The 27,258-nt window shown below is 37.9% G+C and overlaps 1 long non-coding RNA gene across 1 annotated transcript in view; it reads left to right on the forward strand.

The window, feature by feature from the left end:
- The first annotated feature begins 1,230 nt into the window (after positions 1–1,230).
- LOC148759294 (uncharacterized) overlaps positions 1,231–27,258 on the forward strand; it is a 54,269-nt gene continuing 28,241 nt past the window's right edge. The window contains exon 1 of the long non-coding RNA XR_016018877.1: positions 1,231–1,391. This is a non-coding gene — a long non-coding RNA (uncharacterized LOC148759294). The remainder of the gene's footprint in view (positions 1,392–27,258) is intronic.

A 27,258-nucleotide genomic window follows, 5' to 3' on the forward strand; every position in this document is an offset into this window, starting at 1 on the left:
GTATTCTTCCCTTCTGACTGGTTCCTTTTTATGGTTTCTATGACATTTTTTATGCTTGCTAGCTCTCTATTGAAGTTCTCACTAAGTTCCTTGAGCATCCTTATAACCATTGTTTTCAACTCTGTCTGTGGTAAGTTGTTTGCCTCCATTTCATTTAGTTCTTTTTCTGGATTTTTCTCGTTTTTTTTTTTCCATTTGGGATGTATTTCTTTCCTCATTTTGGCCGCCTCTCTGTGTTTGTTTCTATGTATTAGGTAGATCTATATCTCCCAGTCTTGGCCAGGTGGCCTTATGTAGTAAAGGCCCTGTGGGGCCCAGTGGCACAGTTTCCCTGGCCACCTGCTCTGGGTGCTCAGGATTTCCCTCGGGTGGGTTGTGTGTGCCCTTCTGTTATAGCTGAGGCTTTATTGCTATTTGCATGTCAGTGGGTGGCATTGGCCCTCTGGCTGATTGACTGTGGGGATTGGACACATCCACAGCTTTCGGGCAGTTGTGCAGGGGGAAGGACTTACCCCACTGAGTGGGATTCCCCTCAAAGAGTTCTAGTGCTTGTTGAGACCACCTTTTGTGTGTGATGCATGTGGGGCTAATTGGGCAGTGCTCTGCTGTGGTCTGAAGCCAACTTCCAAGTATGTTGGTTCTGGGGCCTCTAGGGAGAGGTTTTGGTGCAGACCCAAGTCAGCTACTGCCTGTGAATGGTTGGAGACTACCTGGTAGGCGCTACAAAGCAATCTGCAGTTGTTCGCTGCCCGAGCTAAAGTTGGAGGCACCTGGGAGAGGCCACGTTGCAAACCGAGGATGGCTACCACCAGCACTGGGCCTGGGGTAGCTCTGCAAAAATCCAGGACACCCCAAGGCCTGCTGCCACCTGCCAACTCCCTTAAGGTTCAGCGTTCAGCCACTGATAAAGCCTTGTGGGTGAGGCAGAGTCTCAGGGAGTCACCAGAGTTGGTGCTCACCAGGTTAATGTAGTTTAGTGCCAGTGCTGAGGCTGGAGCTACTCCGCAAAAGTCTCAGAGCACAACAAGGCTAGTTGTCTCCTGCCTGGGGCCCAGGGACTCTGATAGTTTTCCAAGAAAGAGTGCAGTGTGGGTGGGCTGGCTGCTATGGAGAAAGTGCTTCCAGCATTGGGGGTGTTGTGTGGGGTGGAGTCCCAGTGAGTCAGCAGGGTGGAGCAGTGGAGCTCACCAGGCCAATCATATTCAGATTTGGCCAGAGGGGGCGGGCTCATCACAGGAAAGATGGCGCCTGTCTGCGGCTGCTTGGGAGAAGGACCCCATACAGGGAAGAGGGTGACTATCCTTCAGCTCTCACTCTGCGGCTACATACCTTCGTCTGCCCCCATATTCCTCCACGCCTCCAGAGTCACCATCCCTCCGCCAGAGCCCAGGGTGAGTGACTGAGGGTCACGGAGTATGTGTGTGCACCATTTAAGAGGATGTCTGGGTTTCCCACAGCCTTCTGTTCCATCCCGATGGTCGGAACACCCATTGTTTTCCACCACCAGATGTTGTTGGGGGCTCCTCGTCCCAGCACCAGTACTCTGGGCTGGGGAACCTAGTGTAAAGTTGGGGTCCTTTGCTACTGCAGGGGGAACCTCTATGGCCAAGATATCCCTCCTGATTACCAACTGCCACACGGAGATTTGGGACTGGACTCTTTTGTGTCTCGCCCCTCCTACCACTCTCAATGTGGCTTCATCTTTATAAAGTTTTATCCTTAATTATAAAACTTTTGTTCAGCCAGACTTCTGCTGGTTCTTCAGGTTGATCGTTCTATAATTTAGTTGCAATTTTAATATGTTCATAGAAGGAAGTATGCACAGTGTTTTCTCTGCCATCTTGGATTTGGATCTTCAGGTATTTGTTTCTTTAACTAGAGGTATTAAGCACATTTATTGAGTGCTCAATGTGTGCCAAGCTCTGTTCTAGGCACAAGAGAGGAGTGAAAGTTAAAAAGAAGAAAAATGTATACACTATGAGATTAATTGTATATATACTTTTCCTGTTATTTTTGTTAATGTAAATGGTAACACTTCCATCCGTTTGCTGCAGTTCTGTCATGTTTTGTATTAAGACCAATTTACTTGACATTGTATGTGCTTGGCATTAAAAACAGGATAAGAATTCTATTTTCAAAAGAGCCATAGTTAGCTGTTAGACTCTCTGCCAAAGCAATTTCCCCTCCCTTCCTTTCACCTCCCTAGGAGACAATTGGTTACATTCTAAGCAGATGCTTGCTCAGAGAGTGGGCAGCAAGCCGTGGGCAGACTGTTCGCTTAATGTTAAGCTAGATCTTTGTGTGTTTTATTATATTAATTAGTGTACTGGCAAGGTCAAATGGGATTTATAAACCAGCTGGGTTTTTCTGATTCCTTAATTTGCAGTTTGTGATGGCTCTTTTGTTTTTGTTTCTGTTTAATTCTTCCATTCATTAAACACTTTAATCGAGCATGAGCTGTGACTCTGTAATGCTAGAGCTTTGGGGTGGGGATGTATAAAGATGGATGGAAGCTGTGATGAGGAGGGCAAAGTGCACTTTCTCTTTGGTACTGGTTCGAGAGTGGGCAGCTGTCCCCTTATTATGTGGATGTCAACATTTAACTTTCAGAATGAGCTCTGAGAGAGATGATGCCATGTTGTATGTGCTTTTTAGTGATGTGTAGAAACATTCTTCATCCTTTTGCTCAAGCTTTAGATTATGCAAGTAAAAACCACCTGATTTAGACATCGTGGGATGGTGAAGAGAAGACTGGAGGAAATGCATCAGGAAAGGATTGTATAATTGAATGTCAAGGGAGATTTTCCTATTGCCCTTCAATTAACTACTCGTCTTCTCACCACTGTTTGAGGGCAAAGATGATCTATGTGTGATTTCATCTAATCCTCACTAAACCCATTGTAGTTAATAAAATTCAGTCCAGTTCAATTTAATGTTTCATTCTTAAATTCTTTTTAAATCTTGTTTCTTTCTCTACCCCCAGTGCAGCCTTGACCCATAGCTTTGTGAGGAAAACGACATGGTCAGCTCTGGCACCCCTCTGTCCAGTACCTGTAAAATGGAAGCAATTGTTTGTTACTTAAAAATATATTTTGTTGAATATTTAAAAAATTTAAATGAGGCCTTGGTGGAGATGGGGGAGAAATGGAAAGGAATTCTTGCTAAGGAAAATTTGAGAATTAAGGAGTGAATTATTGTTAATTTGACAGTATAATAAAACATGTCATTTTAGGATAGGTTTCTTTTATATTTTCTTAAATACATTTTGATAAATTCCCAATAGAACAAGTAACGTTCATGTAAAAAGATCATAACCAAACAAGCTCTTCCAAAATGAATGGAGCTTTTACTTTTAAAAAGTTGTAATACTTCTTTTTTTCCTCTCAATCTTTATTTTATTTTAGGAATCCATTTGGAAGTGCTGAGGAGGGAAAAAATTTATATGGCAATCCAATTCTCTCCCACCATGAAACCATGGTAGTTGCTTGGGAACCATTGGGGTTATCAATAAATAAATAAATACATACATACTTTAGAAAAAGAAAGACATGAATATGGAGTCATTATTTAAATCATTTAATATAAAATAGCCAAGTTATAAATAAGCATGCAGAATGGCCTCTAAGTTATAAGTTAATCCATCTTGAAAAACATCAGGCATTGTGTCTAAAATTAATTTATTATACACTTTCTTTTTGCTTTCTCTTTTTATTTCTTTTTTAAAGAAAATGATGCTGGAAAAGGTACACGGTATATTTTTTGAAGTGTTCTCTTCATTTACTGGTAAAGAGAAATAGAGGGATACAAAAAATGAGAAATCTGTGGTATTAAAAACTGTTACTTGGGCTGGCAGGATGGCTCAGTTGGTTAGAGAACAGCTCTGAACAACAGGGTTGCCGGTTCGATTCCCACATGGGCCAGTGAGCTGCACCCTCCACAACTAGATTGAAGACAACGAGCTGCCACTGAGCTGCCAGAGGGGAGGCCAGATGGCTCAGTTGGTTAGAGTGCGAGCTCTCAACAACAAGGGTGCTGGTTCAATTCCCACATGGGATGGTGGGTTGCGCTCCCTGCAACTAAAGATTGAAAAAACGACAACTGGACTTGGAGCTGAGCTGTGCCCTCCACAACTAGATTGAAGGACAATGACTTGGAGCTGATGGGCCCTGGAGAAACACACTGTACCTCAATATCCCCCAATAAAATTTGTTTAAAAAATAGGTTAAAAAGAATTACAAAAACTGCAATTACTTTAAAAAAAGAAAAACAAAACAAAACAAAAAAACAATGACTGGGATTGCTGGAACATTTTGAAGGCCCTTTAGGTTCTGAAAAGAGTAATTATTTTGGAAAAATTAGCAGTATTAAGTGTTTTCAGGAAGACTTGTGTAAGATGTTTATAAAGTCTCTGAATATGTTTTTTTTTTGAGACATGGTCTGGCATAAGTAAGACATATTAATGACAATTTATACCTTAAAAGAGATGTTTGCATTATCGTTTGATTTAAAAACTTGCCTTTAAATTTTATTTTATTATTTTTTTCTTAGTCATTTTTTTTCAGTTAATTTAATTAACTTTTCCTTGTTACTGTTCTCTTCATCTTTTTATTATGGAAAATTTCAAGCATATAAAAATAGAGAGAATGTACAAGTTCTGGAAATTAAGTTCGAGAACTCATCCTAGAAAAGTGCTACATACCTCATTGCTGAATATCGCTACAATCACCTTTGAAGCACTCTCCTTTAGAAGCCATGCACCAATGCCAACATCTAGTCCACCCTTCAAAGCAATTTTGGAACTCTTTTTCTAGAATGGCCATCAGACCTGTCATCGTATTACCCTTGATGTCCTGAATGTCATCAAAATGTCTTCCTTTCAATATTTCCTTTATCTTCAGGTAAAGAAAGAAGTCATTGGGGGCCAGATCAGGTTAGTAGGGAGAGTGTTCCAACACAGTTATTTGTTTACTAGCTAAAAACTCCCTCACAGACAGTGCGGTGTGAGTTGGTGCATTGTCATGGTGCAAGAGCCATGAATTGTTGGCCAAAAGTTCAGGTCGTCTAACTTTTTCACACAGCTTTTTCAGCACTTCCAAAGAGTAAACTTGGTTATCTGTTTGTCCAGTTGGTATAAATGCATAATGAATAATCCCTCTGATATTAAAAAAGGTTAGCAACAGCTTTGCAACAAGTTCTCGAACTTAATGGTCAGACCTCATATGTCATCATCAGTCAGCTTTATCAGTTGTCAACACATGGTGACTCTTGTTTCCTGTAAACTTCTTGCCAACTTCCTAATCATCACGCTATTATATCTACAAATATTTCCATAAGTGTCTCTAAAATATACTTCCTTTTCAAAATAATCATTATACCATCACTACCACACTAAAACAAAAATCAATAATATCTTCTAAACATCGTCCAACAGCTATTTAGAGTTCACATCTCCTTTATTTTCCTATACATATTTAAGTCTCTTTTAACCTATAGATTCCTCTTGCACTTTCCCCTTCCTTCCTTTCTTCCCTTCTTTTCTCCCTTCCTCTTTTCCTCCCTCACAATCTTTATTACTTTTGTTGTTGCTGAAGAAATTGGGTTATTTGCCTTTTAGAATTCTTCCTCATCTGATTTTGCCGATTGTATTACTGTGATGATATTTAATATATTCCTCTTCCCCTGAGCTATCTGTAAATTTGTAGTTAGATCTAAACACTTGATCAGGTTTAGCTTTTTTGATTTTTCTTGAGAAGACATTTCATAGATGGTGTTGTGCACGTCCATCAGGAGGCACAATAATATCTAGTTACCTCTTTTCATGGTGTTGATGACGACGTTGATGGTATGGTAAAGATCATTGCTTAAATCCATCTATTGATCACGGATTTCTAAAGTTGTGGTCTTCTAAGTCTATCATTCCTTTGGCATTTACTAGCTAGAAAACTTCTGTGAGGGGAAACTCCCCGTATCAAACTCTCTGGTTGCCTGGAGATACAGTTTATAAAAGTAAGAAGTTTGTGGTCTGATTCTTTCCCCTTTCAAAAGAATGAGTTCATTTTCTAGTATCCTCCATAAGTACCAATGAACTTATATATTTAAATATATTTGATTTGTTGAAATTGATTGAAGTTTTTATCCTTATTGATGCTGAGATTGTCCTGTCTTTAACCAATGGGTACCTCTTCAAGTTGGTTCCTGGGTCCTTTCAAATGACCTTAGCAGTCTGATAGTTTCCTTGCTACCAGTTATGAAAGATGAGCCAGGCTCATATCATACATTTCCTGCCTCAGACCTGAAATTAGTAGTTTCTCTGAGGAATCCTCATTTCTCTTTGAGGAAAATGGTATTTATAGACATAATTTGGGTATTGATGTGCTTTTTGCTGCTGAAAGCGGTCAGAGACAAGAAATACAGTTAAGAAAATATATGATGAGTCCATACTGGTATTTCCCATTCAAATTCAAGACTACAGGATTTGTACTTTACCTCATTGATCTACCATGTTTCCCCAAAAATAAGACCTAGCTGGACAATCAGATCTAATGTGTAGTTTGGAGCAAAAATTAATATAAGACCCGGTCTTATTTTACTATACTATAAGACCGGGTATAACATAACATAACATAACATAACATAACATAACATAACATAACATAACATAACATAACATAACATAACATAACAACATAACATAACATAACATAATACCGGATCTTATTTTACTACAATATAAGACCCGGTCTTGTATTAATTTTTGCTCCAAAAGACACATTATAGCTGATTGTCCTGCTAGGTCTTATTTTCGGGGAAACACGGTGATATCTATCTGTATCTCTTTTCTTTCATAGTTAAGTCCTGGCTCTTACCATCACAATCACAGTCTCAGAATCCCAATATCAACTCTATTGCCCACAGTATGAATATTGAAAACAGATTAAGCTTCGTTATTGTTATTTTGGGAGTTCGTTTTGTCCTGAGGGTATATTCCACTAGGGATGTCCTGTTAAATTACTGCATTTTTAAAATCACTTCAAATAGTTTCTCTGTGGTTATGCTGCCAAGGTAATACATAATTAAATTTGCCTCTTTATTTTACTTGTGATTTCTAGAGGTTTTTAAAAATACTTTAATTTGCTTCATATTGCTTTTAAGAATTATTTATGTATGTTGGAAATATCAATCCATTGTCATATATGCTACTTTTTTTTTTCTTGGCAGTCATTTGTCTTTTAATTTTGTTTATGGATTCTTCTCTATAGAGAAGTTTTGTGTTTTCACATGTGTAACTAATCAGTGATTCATTTTATCATTTGTACCTTTGGTGTCAGAATTCGGAAGGTTTTCTTCATTCCAATATTAATACATGTTCATATACATTTTCTTTTACTTCTATTAAATGTTTTAAAATCTGAATACTTAATATAGTTGGACTTTTCCGCAGGTGTCAGCTGTGACTTAGGGATTTTTTTTTTTTTTTCAAACAGCCAGTTGTCTCAACATCATTGCTTAACAATTTATCCTTTCTTCACTTTAAAAAATATCCTCTTTATCAAATATAAATTATTATATGTGCTTGTGTCTGTTTATGGACTTTCTATTTATTCCATTAATATGGCAATTCTGGCACGAATATTGCAGTGTTTTTAACAGATTTTTTATTTTTTTATATTAGTTTAGGTTTACAGAACAACATAATGATTACAAATTTACACCCCTCACCAAATGAATGCAGTGTTTTTATCATTGAAATTTTATCATCTTGCAAGACACAAACACCCAGATTATTTTTATCTTTCAGAAATTTTTAAAAATTTTTTGTTGGGGAATATTGGGGAACAGTGTGTTTCTCCAGGGCCCATCAGCTCCAAGTCATTGTCCTTCAATCTAGTTGTGAAGGGCGCAGCTCAGCTCCAAGTCCAGTTGCTGTTTTCAATCTTTAGTTGCAGGGGACGCAACCCACCATCAGGGAATTGAACCGGCAACCTTGTTGAGAGCCAGCGATCTACCCAACTGAGCCATTCGGCCGCCCCTCCAGAATCTCAGTGGCAGCTCATTATCTTCAATCTAGTTGTGGAGGGCACAGCTCACTGGCCCATGTGGGAATTGAACCAGCAACCCTATTGTTCAGAGCTCGCACTCTAACCAACTGAGCCATCCGGCTGTCCCTCTTTCAGAATTTTTATATTGACTGTTTTTCAAAGTTAAAATTATATCATAGTCTTATGATACATCCCCATGTATGGATGAACAAATAATCATGGATGGCTCTGACGTGTGTCTTCATGGAATCCTAATTAGAATTTTTATTTGCAGTTGGGGCTTGGCAAAGTTCTATCTTGAACCTTAATTGCAGTGTTTTTTGAATACTTTTAAAAAAATAATTGCTTTATTTTTCAATTACAGTTGACATACAATATTGTATTAGTTTTAGGTATACAGTTTAGTGATTACACATTTATATAACTTACAAAGTGATCAATCACCCTGATAAATCTAGTACCCATCTGACACCATACATAGTTTCCCCTACATCCCCATGACTATTTAGTAACTACCAATTTATACTTTTTAATTTCTTCCCCTTTTTCACTCACCTCCCAACACCCTTCCCAGCTGGCAACCATCAAAATGTTCTCTATTATTTGTGAGTCTGTTTTTGTTTTGTTTGTTTATTTTGCTCTTTAGATTCCACATATAAGTGAAATTATATGACATTAGTATCTCTCTGTTTGACTTAATCCACTCAGCACAATACCCTCGTGGTCTATCAGGTTGTTGTATTCGTTTTTATAGCTGACTAATATTCCTTCAGATATCTATCTATCTATCTATCTATCTATCTATCTATCTATCTATCTATCTATCTGTCTATACATATCCTCTTCTTTATCCATTCATTCATTGATGGACACCCAGATTGCCTCCATATCTTGGCCATTGCAAATAATGCTGCAACGAACATATGGATGCACATGTCCCTTCGAAGCAGTGTTTTGGGTTTCTTCAGATAATTACCCAGAAGTGGGTTACTGGGTTCTTCTTTGTCTCTTGTTACAGCTTTTGTTTTAAAGTCTATTGTGTCTGGTATAAGTATTGCTACCCTAGTTTTTGTTTGTTTGTTTCCATTTTCATGAAATATCTTTTTCCATCCCTTTACTTTCAGTTTGTATGTGTCTTCTGGTCTGAAGTGAGTCTCTTGGAGCTGTTTATTTTAGATGAGGCTATAACCTATCTTTATTTTGAAGCAGAAAGCTTTTATTCTTGATAAAGATCTGCTTGTTGCTCATTAGCATCATTATTATTGGCTCTGAAGTAACGTTTAAGGAAAAGCGTGTCTCCAGTTTTCCTTCTGGCAGCAGTTTACTAGATCCCAAAGCAGTTTAATTTGTTTCAAACCATGGATTAGTTCTAATTAAAAAATACTTTTACTTATTAAAACCCAATTTGTTTTCCTAAAATCTATTTTTTTCTTTGTTTATTAATAACAGAGTTACTACACCCAAAACAATTCCAAACCTAGTAACTATAAAATAACAACCTCATTGACTGAGAAGGAAGTTTCTTGTACAAGCAGTCCTCTCTTTGTACAGTACTATGGGACCATAAAAACGACTCTGCAAGCTGAAGCCTTGCGAAGCAACCTTAATAATCAGTGGGAAGAATTACAATTGTTCTGTGACCTTTTGTCAAAACATTAAGAACTATCTTACTGTTGGTTAAGGATGTATCAGGAAATGAAAAAAAGTAAAACTAATATTTAGTTAATACACTATAATTTAAGACATTAGACACACTGAGAATTAAAAACTTATCACAAGTCATTTGAATGGCACTTGCCTTCTCATTGTATATCTTATGATAGAGAGAGCATCTTTTCTATGCCTTGGCTAATTCTCATACTCTTTTTCAAAGTTTGGATCAGCTTCCAACATTTTATCCTTTGTGTTTTCAATGTTGTGTAATTTCTCTGAGTTACTTTAAAGTTTTTTTGCTGTTGTCATTCCCCTTGGGAAATAAGTGTTGTTGTCATTCCCCAAGGGGAATGACATCTTTATCCTCTTTGTTACAACTGCTTTCCTCATTTATGTTGATAAGTTTGCCTTCACTAAGTTCCTCTGGCTATATATGTAATGTCAACAGTCCCATTTAAATGTTACAAATAAGATTATAACTTTTTGTTTCTTTGCTATACTTTTATCTTTCTTGGCCGATTCCCTCTTTCAATGATCTATTTTTGTAAAATGTCACATGGCTTTGTCACTGGGAGACAAGAAGTCACCACAACTACATGCTTTGCTGTCTCTGTGTGAATTACAAATGTGCAGTGACCAGACTTTGAAAGGAGTGATGTGATTGGTCACTGATCATGTGCATCTGTTATTTACAAAGTGATTTGTGGACTAAAGAGCAAGGAGTAAAGTGAATACTTTATATAATCATTCAGTTATTATACCATGGTAACGGGGATTAGAACTGTGTTGTTGGGGAATGGTGCTATTTAACTAAACCCGTAGTAAATGAACTTTGTGAGTATCAGAACCATGCAAAGTGAAGACTGTATATAACTTGTGTATTTTCTATACCATAAGTTCAGGAGTGTTAAAGCAATGGCTCTCAACATGCTTCCAAGGTGATCATTCAAGAGCACTTATTTGCTTACAGCTTTCCTCTGCTAAAGATCCTTCAGTGACTTTCTGTACAAGATTGTGAAAATGGCTACAAGCCTTCACTCCTCCCTGTACTAAGGCCTTTTTCAATGTGACTTTTTAACTCCTCTCATCAAGAGGTGAAGTCTATTCCCCTTTCCTTGAATCTGGGTTGGCCTTGTGACTTGCTTTGGCCAATAGGATGCAGGGGTGGTGTGCCAGTGCTTTGCACACTTTCTCTCACTGTTGGGACCCTGTTCTGTGGGAAGAAAGCCTGCTTCAGGCTGCATGTCCCAGCAGAGGGACCAGTTCCCAACTGACCCAGCAGCTGACAATAAACAGATGAATGAACCTAACCTAGATCAGGAGAATTCTCCAGCTACATTTATTCTAATGAGTTGACCCGCAGAATCGTGAACTAAGCAAATAACTTTGTTTTAAGCCTTTAAACTTTGGAGTGGTTTGTTATGTAGCAATATCTGATATTCTTCCCAGTGCTCATAGGGCTAATTCTGACCAAGAGGCCTTCTAGCCATGACTTGGACACACCTAGCAATGGGGAATTCCCCACCTTTAATGGTACCTTTCTCTACTTTTGTGTAACAAGAAGTTAAAAACAAAACAAAAAAGCAAATAATGTGGTTCTGATATTTATAGTTACCAATTTTGTTTTTAAAGCCATTGTTTTTTTTTCTTTTTTTTAAAAAAGATTTTATTGGGGAAGGGGAACAGGACTTTATTGGGGAACAGTGTGTACTTCCAGGCCTTTTTTCCCAAGTCAAGTTGTTGTCCTTTCAATCTTAGTTGTGGAGGGCACAGCTCAGCTCCAGGTCCAGTTGCCGTTTCTAGTTGCAGGGGGCACAGCCCACCATCCCTTGAGGGACTCGAGTAGTTGAACTGGCAACATTGTGATTGGGAGCCCACTGGCCCATGTGGGAATCGAACCGGCAGCCTTTGGATTTAGGAGCATGGAGCTCTAACCACCTGAGTCACTGGGCGGGCCAATATAGTTACCAAATTTTTGAGTAACACTGAGTATAGCTGAAAGTTATTTCTTTATAATAAGTGAAATCTATTGCCCTCCAATTTCTCTTCATTAGACCTAGTTTTACTTTGTAGGGGTAAATAAAACAATCTAAATCTGTCTTCCACATGGATGCTCTTCAAATACTTGAAGATAGCAATTGTGTGCCTCATGCTAAATATTTCTAATTCGAACTGACATAACTTTCTTACAAGATTTTTGCCATTTCCACTTCACTAACAAATTCCTCCTCATTGGTTAGTTTGCCACAGAGTAGCAATTCCCCTAGTCACTTCCTCTACATGATAAAACTATCAGGCAAATCAGGAAATGTGTAGCTTACTGCTTTTCAGCTGATTCAAATATAGAAATTTTGTAATCTACATTATGAAGGCAGCTTCCTTTTTTTTTTTTTTTTAAATCCATCTGGACTGTGATATTAGGGAGACTTTCGAAATGACCTTAAAACTGTTTCGAGGATGAAAAAAATTAGAAGAGGCTAGGATTCAAGTAATTACTCTTGCCAGGCACAAATTGGGACTACTCTAGAATCTTTTGTATCTAGTGTTCTTGTTTTAGATGTAGTCCTTGGATTTTTATCCTTTCAGGTGTTGGAACCTTGGAGAAAGACTTGTTATAACTTGCATGTTTATTGTGTTTATTTAATGTTGCTATTTGGGCCTCTAAGACCATCCATTTTCATCTGGATGCCTCTCTTTACATCTTGGGTCCAGGAGCAAGGGTGTGGAGTCCTCACCTAAGACAATGGGAGCTGCTTCCAGAGAGCTGTGCAAAGTCAGCAGCGTCCTACTGCTAAGACAGAGTGCCAGAGCAGAGACCAGAAGTAGGGACCAAAGTGTGCTGAATATGTAGACAGAGCCAAGAATCACATTTGGGAAGATGTGGGGTTTCTTACATGAATGATTTGTATATTGGAAGACCATTTATTGGTTAGAGCGGGTATAATGCATGGATGTGTAATCAGCCATGAGGGCCCAGGGTGAACAAGGGGAAGTGAGTTACTTACCCCTGCACCTTTTTTTCTGGGTGAAGGAAGGCCAGGAGGTCTTTGAACTTGACTTTCTACAATAAATTTTTGCTTAAAATTGCTATTGGAGCAATGTCTTCCAACTGGTCCTGTTTTCCAAATTGCATTCCTTATTGCATCTCTCATGGCAAAAACCCTTTGAATGTTGCCACATATGTGGAAGTCTTTCCACATTTCCATTAGTGCATAGCCCCAAAATTGGCATATGTGTTCTAGTAATTTTCTTTTGCACTCTGGCAAGCATTTTGTCACGAATATAAACACATTGATGCCTTTGAGTCCATGTCAATTCCCAATGCTGGACCCTGCACATTTTATATTAATTGCCGTCTTCTCTCTATGTCAGTGTTACGTTCTATTTACAACTCCAAGTCCTCTTCTTCCATCCCTGTTCTCTTCCAAAATGTCTCTATTTGCTGGTAATATGTGAAACCTAGACCAGGTTTCCACACATCTGCCTGATCACCAGCAACCATTCAGCCTCCAGAAAATCCTTTTTAGGTAGATAAAGTAGGATAAGAGCTGGGGTAAATATCAATATCCAGCCTGCTAGGTCATTAGGAATTTCTTGGAATTTCACATTCCAGGAAGCTCATATGGCATGGGGTATGCCTGGGTCTCTGAAACATTCTGTCATAAAATGCACTGCCTTGAACCCTCACTCCCCACACTCCACTTGGTAATTTCCCTAATTTCCCTGTGATGCTGATGTTGAATTCCAAAGGCCCTCACAGCTCATGCTACGTTAGTGTCATTCCCCTTCCCACACAAGGAGTCTAATAATTTGGTATAACAGGGAGAAGAATACTTTGTTCTAAAATGATCATTTCAACTGAGATAAAATTGGGGTTTCCACCTTAGTTCAAAGCAGCCTGGATAAACTGAAAAACAAAATCACAAAATAGAATTAAGAAAACCCCCTTCTTACCTATATGTCATTTGGGCACCTGCTCCCTCAAAGAATGGACTAAACTTGGTTCAGTACCCTAATATCGTGGTCTGTGAGGGTTAGTTGTCATGTGATTCCTCACGCTTCACTCTGCCTTCACCATCCCCTTTCTTTCAGATTATCTCTGATCAGACCCACAAGATCCTGGAGATGAAATCTGTACAGTCACCATTTTGTACTCACTAACTTGAAGCTTTTCATGATTTGTTCTTGTAGATCTGTATGAAGAATGGTGGTGGTGGTCTCAAGGAGATGTCACATCATTGAAGGCTTTGTTAACCTCCATCCATAACTCTCTCCCTGCTTTTCTTCCTTTCTCTCTTTTTCCCTCTTCTGAAACTACCACAAAATCCATCCGCTTGTCTTACATAGGACATTCTACCCTCATTCAGAGCCTCTCAATTTCTCTGCTTCCAACACACTTAAGGTTTGACAAGGCATTTCTTCTGTACAAATACAGCACTCTCCCTAAAGGGAATTCTTCATTACACTGGAAAAACAGATTTTGAAAGGTCCTGCTAATGGCAGAAACTACTTAGTGCCATATTCTGAGAGAAGCCATATTTCATCTTTACTTTTATAGTCTATTTCTTTTTCAGTTGATTTTTTTGCCGAATAGCTTCAAATAGCACAAGCTATAATAATTTTTACAGGCATCTGAGACAGAGAAATACTTTACCCTCAACCCAAATAGTGTCGATTTGGTAATACTTTCTATTTGCATCTCCTTTCCTTGAGACTCTAATTTGATGCAAAATCTCAGCTAGTGTGATTAACTGATTTTTCTTTATTGCAGTGTAAACTAAAGCTGAGATACTCCATGCCCGCCTCCCTCGCCATTCTCTTTATTCCTGCTTTTCTGCTTGCCCCTGTTTAAGCAGATAGTTTGAAAGAGGGAGAAGGGGGGAGGAAAAGGAGGCAGAGGAGGAGAAGAGGAAGAGGGAAAAGAGGAAGGGGAAAGCCTACTTACTGTTGCTATTTTCCCTTATTTGCTACAAATGCTGTCTGAAGCCCTGGAGGTCTCCTGTTCCAGTAGAGCACATTGCAAGAAACTTTCTGTTTGGTACACATTAAGTAGGATTTTAGTTAGTGAAAGGAAGACAAACTATTTATTAATGGGATGGATGGCCAAGAATGCCCATGGTTTATACAATAATGTAACAAAAATTGTAATGTTCTAAATTTCTGTTTAATGTACTCTCTTTTTCCCTCTCTATTTTTATCTCTCTGGTTTTTTCCCCAGTTTTATCCTCCTTTTTAAATACTTTACTAGTATTTAACAGTGCTTCCTCTCATGTCTTTGGACACTGAGAATTTTACACGACTTCCCTTTTAGAAAGAAAAAAGAATATGAGTGGCCATCCTGCTGCGAAATGACTCTGAGTTCCCTTACAAGCAGGGCGATTAGAAACAGTGAACGGAAGGCAGATCGGAACCTTAGGCCTTTTTAATGATTTACTATAGGAACAACTGGCTACATTGCTTTAAGCCTTTTCAAGTTTTTTTTTTTTCTGTTCCAGGGTTAGGGAGCAGTACTTGTTTTCATGGATGACTTCTTTCGCTCTTCCTTCAGATTCAGAGTGCCTGAACTAGTCAAGTAGTGCTCAAGACTTAAAAATGTGTGTCCCTTGATCACTTTGACTTCTTTTAGCTATTTCTTCTGATGTTTGCATGCATATTCCAAGAAAAAAAGGTATCTACAGCCATCTTTCGATGAATCAGTTTTAGATATTATTAATTGACTTCTGTTTTAGTCCAGACAAAAAATGAGAGACAGACACAAAAGTGAGAAATTTATCAGGGGAAATCCCTGAAAGAAAAATGAGAGGGGACCTGGGGAAAGGCTAGGAATACTATCAGATTGCCCTACAGATCCTGCTAAGTCAGGAGATAAGGAAAGGAGGAAGAATGGGTGGAATCCTCTGAGACCACAGAGCAGTTGTAAGGGAAGGTCAGCAGACCACTTGGGAATCTCCCAGTCACAGTCACCTCCTGGAGGAATCCCCTATCTCCCAGGAATGCACCTATCTTAGTATCCCTTTTTCTCTCCGTCATTGGCTGCAAGCAGCCCATGGGAAGTATGGCTTTTACATAAACATGGTGATGGATTTCAAAGGGCAGCAACTGTGCCTGTTGGACAAACATGCCCCTGCATTTGGAGATCCGAGAAGCGGCATTCTCATGCCTGCTACCATTTCCAATATGACCGGTAAAGATTTTCGCTGCCTCACACAGACCCACTGTTCTTTTTATTCCCTCCAATATAATTGCACTCCAGTTTTGATTAAACCCTTGTTCAGTGCTTTCATTATGATGATTATATAAATTTCTCCCATACCTGAGCCAGAAAGTGCATTATAATTACAGTGTATTTATTGTGCTCTTTTTGTTTTTCTTAGAGATAGTAATTGCCTTGTTTTTTCCCACTTGCTTAGTTTTCTCTGAAATTATGGTGGGAGTTTCCCACAATTCTCAATAGCTTTGCAAAATACCTCTTACTATAAATTTCCAAGTAGTCAAATTTAGGAGCAAATCTACAAAGTTCAGGAGTGAGGTGGTCATTGTTTAATAACCATCTCTCCCTGGGTGGCGGAGACTAAACCCTGATTTTCAGGTTTCTTCCCTTCCATTTTGTAAATACTCCCACCATAGCAGATTTCACACTACTAATGTGAAGTCACTGAATACAGAGTTAGGAAGAGAAGCACACAGCCCTTGTGAGCCTGTACCAATGGGCTCTGGCTCTGGCACAACACTGAGCTAGCCCTTCTGGAATCGCTCTTCCGCCTGCTCCAATCATTTTCTAGGCCGGCTGTAACATCACCTCTCTTGTATGTTCCTGTTTTTCTTGTAATTCTTGCAACACATATTGTCTTGGTAACCCCCTTATTTTGATGAAGCATATTCTCTGGTTACTTACTGAGAAAGGCTCTACAGAAACTTGACAAGCTTCCATGTCTGCTTGCAAGCTGACATCTCTGAAAATGTCTTTCCTCGATCCTTCTATTTCTTTGACAATTTTCTTGAATATCGAACTCTAGTTTTAAACTTTTATCTCCCTAGAACTTTGTAGGCATTTCTCCCTAGATTTTTAGATTCCCAATGTTGCTGTTGAGAAGTTTGATGCCATTCTCTCCCTAAATCTTTAAATGTGACAATTTTTCTTTCTATAAGATTTTAGGATCATCTCTGTCCCCTGTGGTCTGCAATTTAATCATGATGCACTTTGGTATAAATCTTTTCTCATTCGCGGTTAGTAGCAATCTTTCAATCTGGATACTCATACATAAATATAAGTAGTTCTTTTAATTTGGACACTCATTTTGATCGATTCTAGATATCTATGGTTTTACTGATAATTTTCTCCCTTTCTTATTTTTATTTATATACTTCTTTTTATGGTCCTGCTATTATACAGATATTGGGCATCTTGCATAGACTTTGAAAAAAAAACCCTTTTTTTTCTGTTTTTATTTTTTATTTTTATTTTTGTTCCTCTTTCTAGATATTTCCTCAATTTTAGCTGCTGAAGTTTTCTCAGAAATTTTTTATGCCTGCTATCAAATTTGTAATTCCCAAGAACTCTATTTTGTTCTCTATTGTTCCCTCTTAATAATATCTTTTTTGTTTCTTGGATGCAATATCTTTTCTTATCTTTCTGGGCATATAAATGATAGTTTCTTTGACGTTTTCCTCTTTTCATTGTTTATTTTTTTAGTTCTTTAAAAAACTGTTTGTGCTCTTTATCTGCCATGTGGGTGGTACGTTTTTAAAATATCTGGCAATCCTGTGTGCCCAGACTAAAATAATAGATTGAAAGTTCGGGATGCATATGTAGGTCTTCCTGTCAGGTGGGCTTCACTGTATTTTTTTTTTTTTTTTTTTGAGGACCACTTAATTTTTTTCATTTTGGAACCCCGAATGCCAGAATCTATAGATATTTTCTCTTGAGTGGTTCTGTTTCTGAGAGAAGTAGCTGCCAGTCTTCTCCCTGGGGGATATAAGTCTGACTGCTGGCATTCTGTTGGAGGATGTGGCACACGTTCCTCTCTCCATGTTTTCAACAGTCTTATCATAGAAGCTTATCTGGACATTAATTGGGGCTTACGGTCTACAGCCACTGTGGAAGAGTCAGGAATCTGAAGAAGGAATCACAAGGATCCTTCACTCAAGGAACTCGATCTAGTGAAGAGGCAGGAGAGCAACAGACAATTATAATCCAGTGTAGAAATGTTATAAGAAAGCTGTAGAAATTGCTCTGGGAGGCTTAGCAGTGACTATGTAACACACTATCACATCTCCAACTCAAACATACACAAATCACCACAACCATATACTTCTTGCCCCATTGTGTGTGCTACTCACTGGATCAAAGCTGTATTCTGTTTTTGTCCCCCCAGCCAACAAGTAGGTTCATTTCCCTTTTCTTCTGTTCTCCTTCTTAGTTTTCTGGGATTAATTATTTGGTTTCTGTCAAAAGAATGTCATCTTGTTAGATGCAGTAGTTAAGGGTGAAATATAATATTGTTTACCTGAGGAGGAAGCCTGTGTTATAAATAGAGAAACTGATTTTATACAGACTGTCATGTAGAAGGTCATGGAGGAGGGTGATATAACATTGTTAAGGATATCCAAGAAAGATATCCTGATCAGAGGTTTATCGGAAACAAAATGCAAGGTTTTAACTTGTAGTTTCCATAAGAATTTATTAAAAATTAATTTTTTAATTTTTATTTTCTTGTAAACTTACAAAAATTCTGTTATAAATGAATGTATTTCATATAAACAAGTTACCTGTAGGTTTTCATGTTTAAACATTTTTCTGTCATTGGGAACATCGGGACAAGAGCACACCTTTTAGTGCACCTGTGACTGACTGGATTCATCCATTAATAACTAACTTACACTTTCAAATTGCCAAGTTTGAACACACTTCAAGCTTACACATTTTTGATGTACATAGCCATGTGACTGAGCTCCAGCCAGAATAAGGTGAAAGGCAGTAATATATGTCATGTGTGAACCTAGCCTACAAAACCTCCCCTGAGAGATCCTCTGTCCTTTTTTCCTTCTTCTGGCTGAACACAGAGGACATCAAAGCCCTTCTAGGAGAGCAGAGCCACAGGAAAGTAGCTTCGTCCCCTGAGTGGATTTCATGTGAATGAAAAATAAAATCTATTCTACAAACTACTGGAATTTGGGAATTTATCTATTAAAGTGGCTACTGCTACCTTAAAGAATACACCTCTTCAAACAACTATTTTTCACATTCATTTATTAAAAAAATGTTTAGCACCAAACAGCAGGTACTATATCAGGTAATTAGGATACAATGGTAAATAAGACTGATGAGGTGCTTGCTCTCTTGGAGCTTATGTTCTCATGGCAGGGAGAGACCCACTAAGCAATTAAGGAAATAAATAGTATACAAAGATCAGATAGTGGAAAGTGCTATGAAAGAAATCCAACAGAGTGAAGAGTAACAGGATGAAGAGAATAATTTAGATGTGAGGTCATGGAAGGTCACCTGAGGATATGACATTTCAACTGAGGATATAACATACAGAGGCCAGAATGAGGCCTTAGCTACGTTTCCAAATGCTTCTTTTTACAAGAAGTATTTTTCAAAATAAAAACCTCCTTTGTAATGTCTTTTCAAAATAATCCTTCCAAACACTGTGAAATGCTTAATATTTCTGCTCCCTTCTCTTTCTGGCATGGATTTGGTCTTGCTTTGGCTCGGGAAGAACAATAATCGATGGAGCCCGGCCACACTTCAGAAGCTGTTTCTCTAAGACCTATGATCTCTAGGTTCCATTTGAATTAAGATGGGTGAAAGTAATAAGAGATGTATTGGGGACAATGTCATAAATTATATAAATGTCTCACCACTACACTGTACATATGAAACTAATATAAAAGAATATGGAATGTCATCTATAATTAAACACATAGTCATGGGGATATAAAATACAGCATAGGGAATATAGTCAATAATATTGCAATAACTATGTACAGTGTCATATGGGTAATGGGCTCAAAAGATCTGCAGAGCTCTATACTCAAAATATGAATCTATTTATGTAACACATACAATTAAAATGTAATGTAGTTGTCACATATATGTTTGCATTTTCATGAGAAAGAGATAGAAAGATTGTGCATTAACAGCCTGACCTCTGGGGAAAATGGGCAAAGAGAGCTCAGTATTTGTGCTTCCAATCATTTCCCTGAGTTTCAATCACAAAGGTTTAAAACCAAAAATTGAGTTAAAAAGGAAAGTTTTCTACTTTGCACTTAATGCTGGGATTCATTTTGAGAGGTTTTCAGTATTGTTAGTATGTGTATAAAAATAGAATATTTTGTAGTTGCCTATGTATTGTAATTGCCCTATAGTGCAAAACTAAAACAAAATATGTTCAAGGATGTTTTAAACTAAAGAACAAAGTGCTGAGATTTCACAATTGCTAATCTCTGTGTAAATATTTGGCTCACCAAGTTAGACAAATAAAATGACCTCATTATTTACACCCATGTAATGCGAAACACTGAACATTGGGGGAGAATTATGAGAAAAATAATTACTCTTTTTTTAAAATTTCATATGCCGAGGAAACAAGACAAAATTTTTATTCTGCCCACAAAGAATGAACTCTGAGCAATATGGAAATCCTCCACCAGAGTATAAATCATTATATGTAAATGTTTTGTCAATTATACAAAATATTTTGTAAATATTTACATTGTACATAAATATTTTGTATTTCTACAAAATTTTAATGATCTTAGCCTTTGGCTTACTATTTCTATGTTTAGCAATTTATTTTATAAAATAGTTGCATAAAATTGAAACTATGTATATAAAAGCACATTTATTATGTTTCCACTTGGTTGTCTAATAGACACCACAAATTAAGGTGTCAAAAATCACATGCTTGATTATCCCCCCTGACTCCCAAGCACTGCCCTTTCAAAACCGATTTATTCTTCGTCTTTCCCTAATTCAGTAAATGGCAACTCCATTTCTCAAGTTGCTTGGGACAAAAACCTGAGTTTTTATGTTTGTTTTGCTTTAAAATGATACAGTTTATCCAAATGTTTATCATTACTTCTGTAGCTATTCTGCTGGGTCACTGTCATCTTTCTTCTGTACTATCAAACTATCCCTCACCTGGTCTGTTTTCTCATTTGCCACTCTTCTGTCATACTCTACAAGGCAGAGAAGTATCTTACAAACATAAATCAGATTGGGTCAGTTGTCAGCTCAGATTTCTCAGGTGGCTTCCTCTACACTGAAAGCAAAACAAAAGCTTCTTACTGCGGCCTGTGTGGTCCCCAGTACTTGTAAGTGGGCCCTGCCTACTTCTCGAAGCACATCACCTACACTCCTGCCCACTAGTTCCTCCACGCTGCCCTCAGTGACCCTCACGCAGTTCTTTGGAGAAGTTTGTTTCTTCGTTAGCAAATTTGTACTTTCCTTTCCCTAAATATTTGCAGGGGCCGTGCCTTCAATCCACACATAATTTCTACCCCCAAATCTTGCTTTCTCAGAGTTCTTCCCTGACCCTACTATTTTAAACACTGTCTCATAATATTTGTAGTCTCTTTATTGTTTGTCCCACCTACTAAAATGTGCGGCAAGGAATTTCCTTATTCACCGATGTTTCCCTTGGATCTAGAACTGGTGCTGACACTAAATAAGTGTTTGTTAAGTAAGTCGGTAAACAAACAACCTGAGAAAAACTGGAAACATCCTAAATGTCTATCCCAAGGGAGTGGTTAAATATATTAGGGTGGTGGAAAAGTAACTGCAGTTTTTGCAATTATTTTTAACCTTTTAAACCGCAATACCTTTGCACCAACCTAATGGTACCATTTAATACCGTGTACCCATGAAAAAGGATGATTTAAACTCTATATACTGAAAGAAAAGGCTATTCGTGACTCATTAGTAACTTACGAGTCTATTGATGTAACATGTAATTAAAAATGTAATGTCATATATATGTATTTGTTCATATATATGTTTGTATTTTCATTAGACAAAGATTGAAAGATTGTGTATTGTGACCTCTGGGGAATGGAATTGTGGGGGGTAGGTTTATATGTTTCACTTTACATATTTCTCTTTTGAAGTTTTGTAATTATACTTTAAAAATAATACATTTTAAAGCGTCACTCAGAATGTTCTTAGTTTTAAGGCAAGGAATTAAAAGAATATCATGAACAAAAATTATTGTCAAAGTTTTACTCGAAAAAAAAAATCTCTAAACAGTAGTACTCTCAATGCTACATATAGAAAACACTGAGTAAATTTCAGTTGATAAACCAACACGCCTATCAAAGAAGCCAGTTTCCCCTTAATATCTGCAAGATCTAGCTGACTATCCAGATTCTTGCTTCTTAAAGGAGACTCATAGAATCTCAAATCAGAGATTAGAAATCAAAACTCTTTATTTTATAACTACAAGAGGTTATTTTTTTTTAAAGCACAACAACATATTTATCATTTGTTTTTAAGAAATTGTTTTTATTAGTGGTTTATTTTTAATCATTTGTTTTTAATAAAAATAGGAGGATAGTTGATATAAAAGCAGACTGTAAAGTATGTAAAAAAGACAGAAAGCAAAATTTGTCTTGATGTAGTGGGAGTCAGATTTTTCTTTCTTTCAGCTCTTAGACCCATTGTCCAGTATTAGGTAGCCAGCCTAGTTCTTTCTCCTATGTTAGTTTTCATTTTTGAAGCTCAAAAGTATCTACACGTCTCTGGTACCAATAATACGTGAAAGTATAAACTATAAAGAGTTTATCATGGGGTTAAAATTTCAGATACTCCAAGAATCAAGAGTCATCTATTGTAATGTTATAGTATTTTAAGAGATTTTAAAAAGAACAGCGAGTGTGGAGGGTCCACTCTTGGTGGCTACAACAGAATCCAAGAGAGACTGTCCATAAAACTGTTGCACTCTTTTGGGCTAATGAAAATGGGAGACCCTAAAGGAAGTTTCCAAGCGTTGAATATCATAGAAGTTAAGTCTGTCCTTTGGAATGCGGCTGCCTGCTCAAACTTGATCTCTAACCACTAGATATCAATGTGTTCTTGCTGACATTCTGTGGAGCTACTGACTAGAAGGCTGCTCTGAGAACAGTCTTAAACCTTCCCTGTGTAAATAACTTCTCTTTGTATTTACTCTCAGGGAGGTAGCTTTGTCCACCTTTCAACAGAAAGACCAGAAATGAGATATCCTAAAGACAAATTACCTTTTAAGTATGTTTATATACACATAGAAGTTTCTAAGAGGCATAGAATAAAAAGTGGGTCTGGGTATTAAAACTACATTAATATTCTTGAGAAATAGAAAGACAAGTAATTAGTTTTATTCATTCAACTGCTGCTAATTTTGACAGCATTGAAAAATGTGAAACAAAGCTTTGAAGTATTGACTCTAAATTTCGATCCTCATCATGAGGGTGCATACATGTCTGGCTGGAACTCATTTGTTCATTTAAGTTTCGTTTTGTGGGCAACCACTGCTTCAAATTGAGTATTTTGTACATGATTTATAGCTGCCAAGGTACGTTCAGGAAGAAATATGTATGAAAAAAAAATTTTTTTCAATATAAAATCTTTGACACCAGAGTTCTTTTTTTGTTGTGACTTAAAATACCTTGACAGTTATCTGGTTTGCATTTAATTTTCCTCTGTTCTTCCTGTCTTTCTTCACATCTACCTCTCTCTCTTTTTTCCGTGTGTGCCTTTTAAGACTCGTAGTTCAAGTATTATGTAAATACAAAGAAAGCACTGATATATACCAGTCTTCTCACCTTCTCATTTTATATTACAAAATCTTATATGAGATCTCATATGAGTAAGGATCTAAAAGTGAAGGTCTGGGCTTATTGCTGAATAATGAATTCTGATGCTAAGAGTTCACAGGAAGATACCACAAGAATCCATTCCATCCATCCCTCCACCTCTCCTTAAGTATTTACTGAGTATCCACTATGCACTCTATACTAAGGTAGACTAAATTAGTACTTTAAAAATAGCTACTGTGTTTGAGAAGCTTATTTTCTTGGCTGAAAGGCTAAGATGGCCATCTTGAAACAAGTATTGAAAAATATTAGGCATCTCTAACTAAGGGCTAGGGAGGATTAATTAAGTGTAGGGAGGATGAATGTGGGTTGGAATAGTGAAGGAAAGTTTCAAAAGGACAACTGCGTGTGCAACTGGGTAAGAGTTGAGTAGGCAGGTGAAAGGAAGAGCTTATGAGTGAATACAAGGAGGCAGACATAACACATTCTGTAAAAAAGGTCCTATTGAAAATCACTTTGGTATCGTTGACTAATGCAAGTTGTATTTCCCTGTCTTGGGGTAGAATATGGAGGAATCGGCAAAGGATCAGGGAAGATCTGGCTGGGAGAAAGCCAAGTACAAGAACAGAACTTGTACAGGCCTTTTAACTACTCTCACAAAGAAACCTTAATGGTAGTAATTGAATCAACTCACAAAATTGTCTATTTCTGCAAAAAGAATTAAATGCAAAGGATATTAACAATAAGTCCCTGTTGTTGAGTAACAAACCACCACAATAACTCCACAATAATACCAAATATTTTGAGGCTCTTGTTTACTGTGCAATTCTCCAATTCTGGCAGAATAACTATGTTTATTGTCTTGGCTACATTCAAGTCTGCTATCATTTCAGATTTTTTCAACATTAATATGACCTGTTTTGAGCCACAAGAGAGTAGGAATCCCATGAAACTCATTTGCTACAGCGCTCAGCACCAACACACTAATTTAGTCAACTCTTGAGATGCTGTTGTCTGAGGCTGAGGTTATGCTAACTTAAATTAGTCTATTTAAGCTAAACTGGAAGATTGATATTGATTAGCAATGCAGTTTGTCCCCATGCTTGAACTGTTCTATTCCAAGTTAGATGTTACCTTCTGAGTAGAGCCATTCTGTGAGTGTCAGAAGAGAGCTAGAGCTCAGAAGAGCTCATATGATATTGTAATTGATAGTGAGTAGGAGGTATAATATGGTGAAAAGAAAGGTTGACATTAAGCCATTATTAGGAATATAATCTTTTCAAATAAATACGTGTTTTTTCTTTCCTGGAGGTGTTCATTAGTTTATTGTCAGGGGCTCTCTGTACTGTCAAATTGGTAAAGCAGTGTTAGACAGTCTTGAAGATCATGTAAACTTCTCCTTGAGGTTCCAAACTCTAGTATATACCCAAACAGACAAATCCCAAAGTCACATCTAATAGAGAGCTTCAACATATTTTTGGTTTATATTCATCTCTACAATCCTACTTCTTTCCCTGACATGACGAAGAAAGAGTCCTGCTCTCTATGGTCTGCTTCTCAACCTTTCTTTCCATGCTCCTTGAATTCTTCTTTCCCTATTAATTCCAACTCTTCCTGCCTACAGGACCTCTCTCTCTCTCTCTCTCTCTCTCTCTCTTTCTCTCTCTCTCTCTCTTTCTCCGGACCTGTCTCTTTTGCTTTCAACAATTTTCCAATCTCTCATATCATAAAAATATTCAGTAACATCTTTACCCATCCATCCCCATTTGCCATCTTGTCTTTATAGCTTCCTGTCAAATTAATCTATGGTGATTGCATCTGCTTTCTGGCTACCCATTTCCTTGGGAAGATAGAAATCTTTTACCTCTCTACTCTCCACCTGGTGCAAAAGTCTATGACAGTCTTAAATATAAGGAGCTATGTGAGCTCATAAGAAGGGCAAATCACCCCATTGTGAAGATAGAGGTGGGAGATGAGCCATAAATGGGACCGAAAGGATAAGCAGGGGTTTGGCAGATGATGAAGGGAATAAGAGTGTTGCAGATATAGGAAACCATGTATGCAGGCATCAGGAGGTGAGGGATTGTGGTGCATTCAAGGAATAGAAATTCTGTCTTGGACATAGAGAGAAGATAGAGGACATAGCAGAGGTCCAATTACTCAGTCTTAGCATCAATGAGAGCTAGTAAAAGATTTTGAGTAGGGGCCTGCTGTCATCAGATTTAGAAATGCTGCAGGATGGAGAATGCATTGGAAGAAGGACAAGAACAGATGGAGGGAGACCAGTTAGGAGGCTTTTTAGGAATCTGCGCTAGAAATGATGGTGGCCTGAATGAGGGTGGTGGCAAAGGAGATTTTAGGATAGAGAATAATAGAAGAAATGGGCACTTTATGTATATAATCAGCTGGTATGCTTTAGGGACTGTTCCAGGCAATAGGGACACAGCAGTGAATACAATACATAAAAACAAGTGACTTCCCTTGGGAAGCTAATGCTCTAAGGGCAATGTAGACAATAAAGAAGACAAAGAAGCAAAATTTATGTATACTCCATAGTGATAAGTGCCAAGGAAAAAAATAGAGACCAGAGGGAGAAATGGAATATTGTAGGATATGACTGTGTAGGCAGGGTTGCAGTTTTTGGTATGGAGTGAGAAGTTCTGAAAAGACTTAAGGAAAAAAATGGAAAAGGAAAGAGGGAGTTAGCCCTGTGAATATCTGGAGAGGAAACAGTAACGTACAATTCTTGAGATGGGAACATGTCTGGTGACTTGAGGCACATCAAGGGGACCAGTGTCACTGGAATGAATTGAAAAAGGGTAAGGGAGGCGATGCTTAGTTTTATAGGTCAGCATGACTAGGCTATAGTTCTCAGTACTCAACCAAACACTAACCTAAATGTCTCTGTGAAGGACTTTTGTAGATGTGGTTAACATTTATAATGAGTACTCTTTAAAAAAAGAAAATAATTCTTGATAATGGGGCGGGGTCTCATCCAATGAGTTGGAAGGCCTTGAAAGCAAAACTGAGCTTTCTATGTGCTGTAGACTGAATGTTTGTGTCCCCCCAAGGTTCAGAGGTTGAAACTGAATCCCCAATGTGATGGTATTTGGAGGTGGAGCCTTTGGGAGGTGATTAGGTCATGAAGCTAGAGCCCTCATGAATGGGATTAGTGTTCTTATAAAAGAGACACCAGAGAGATCCCTCACCCCTTCTGCCGTGTGAGGACAGCAAGAAGACAGGTTGGCTATCTGGGAACCAGGAAGCAGGCTTTCATTCACCAGACACCATTTCCGCTGGTGGCTTGATCTTGGACGTTTAGCCTCCAGAACTGTGAGGAATTAATATCTGTTGTTTATAAGCCACCCAGTCTTTGGTATTGTGTTGTAGCAGCCTGAACTAAGATATCCTATCCTAAGTAGAAGAAATTCTACCTCAAAACAACAGCATCAATTTCTGCGAAGAGTTTCTAGCCTGCTGGTCTACCCTGCAGATTTCAGACTTGTTAGCCTCCCACAATCATGTGAGCCAATTCCCCAATTCCTTGAAATAATCTCTCTCTCTCTCTCTCTCTCTGTATGTATGTGTATCTGTCTATAAATTCTACTGGCTCTGTTTCTTTGGAGAACCCTGATAATGCAGGTAGTAGGTGGGTAAGAAGACTGAGTCACCTATGTCCTTGTAGGTCGTGGTAAGGACTGGAGCTTTAGGTTTTAGACAAGAAGCTAGTGGAGGATTTTGAGCTGAAGCATGACATTATCTCCTGTTTTAAAGA

This window comes from Rhinolophus sinicus, chromosome 1 (genome assembly GCF_057876585.1).
Source record: "Rhinolophus sinicus isolate RSI-liver-muscle chromosome 1, RSI-T2T, whole genome shotgun sequence".
Classification (NCBI taxonomy): Eukaryota; Metazoa; Chordata; class Mammalia; order Chiroptera; family Rhinolophidae; genus Rhinolophus; species Rhinolophus sinicus.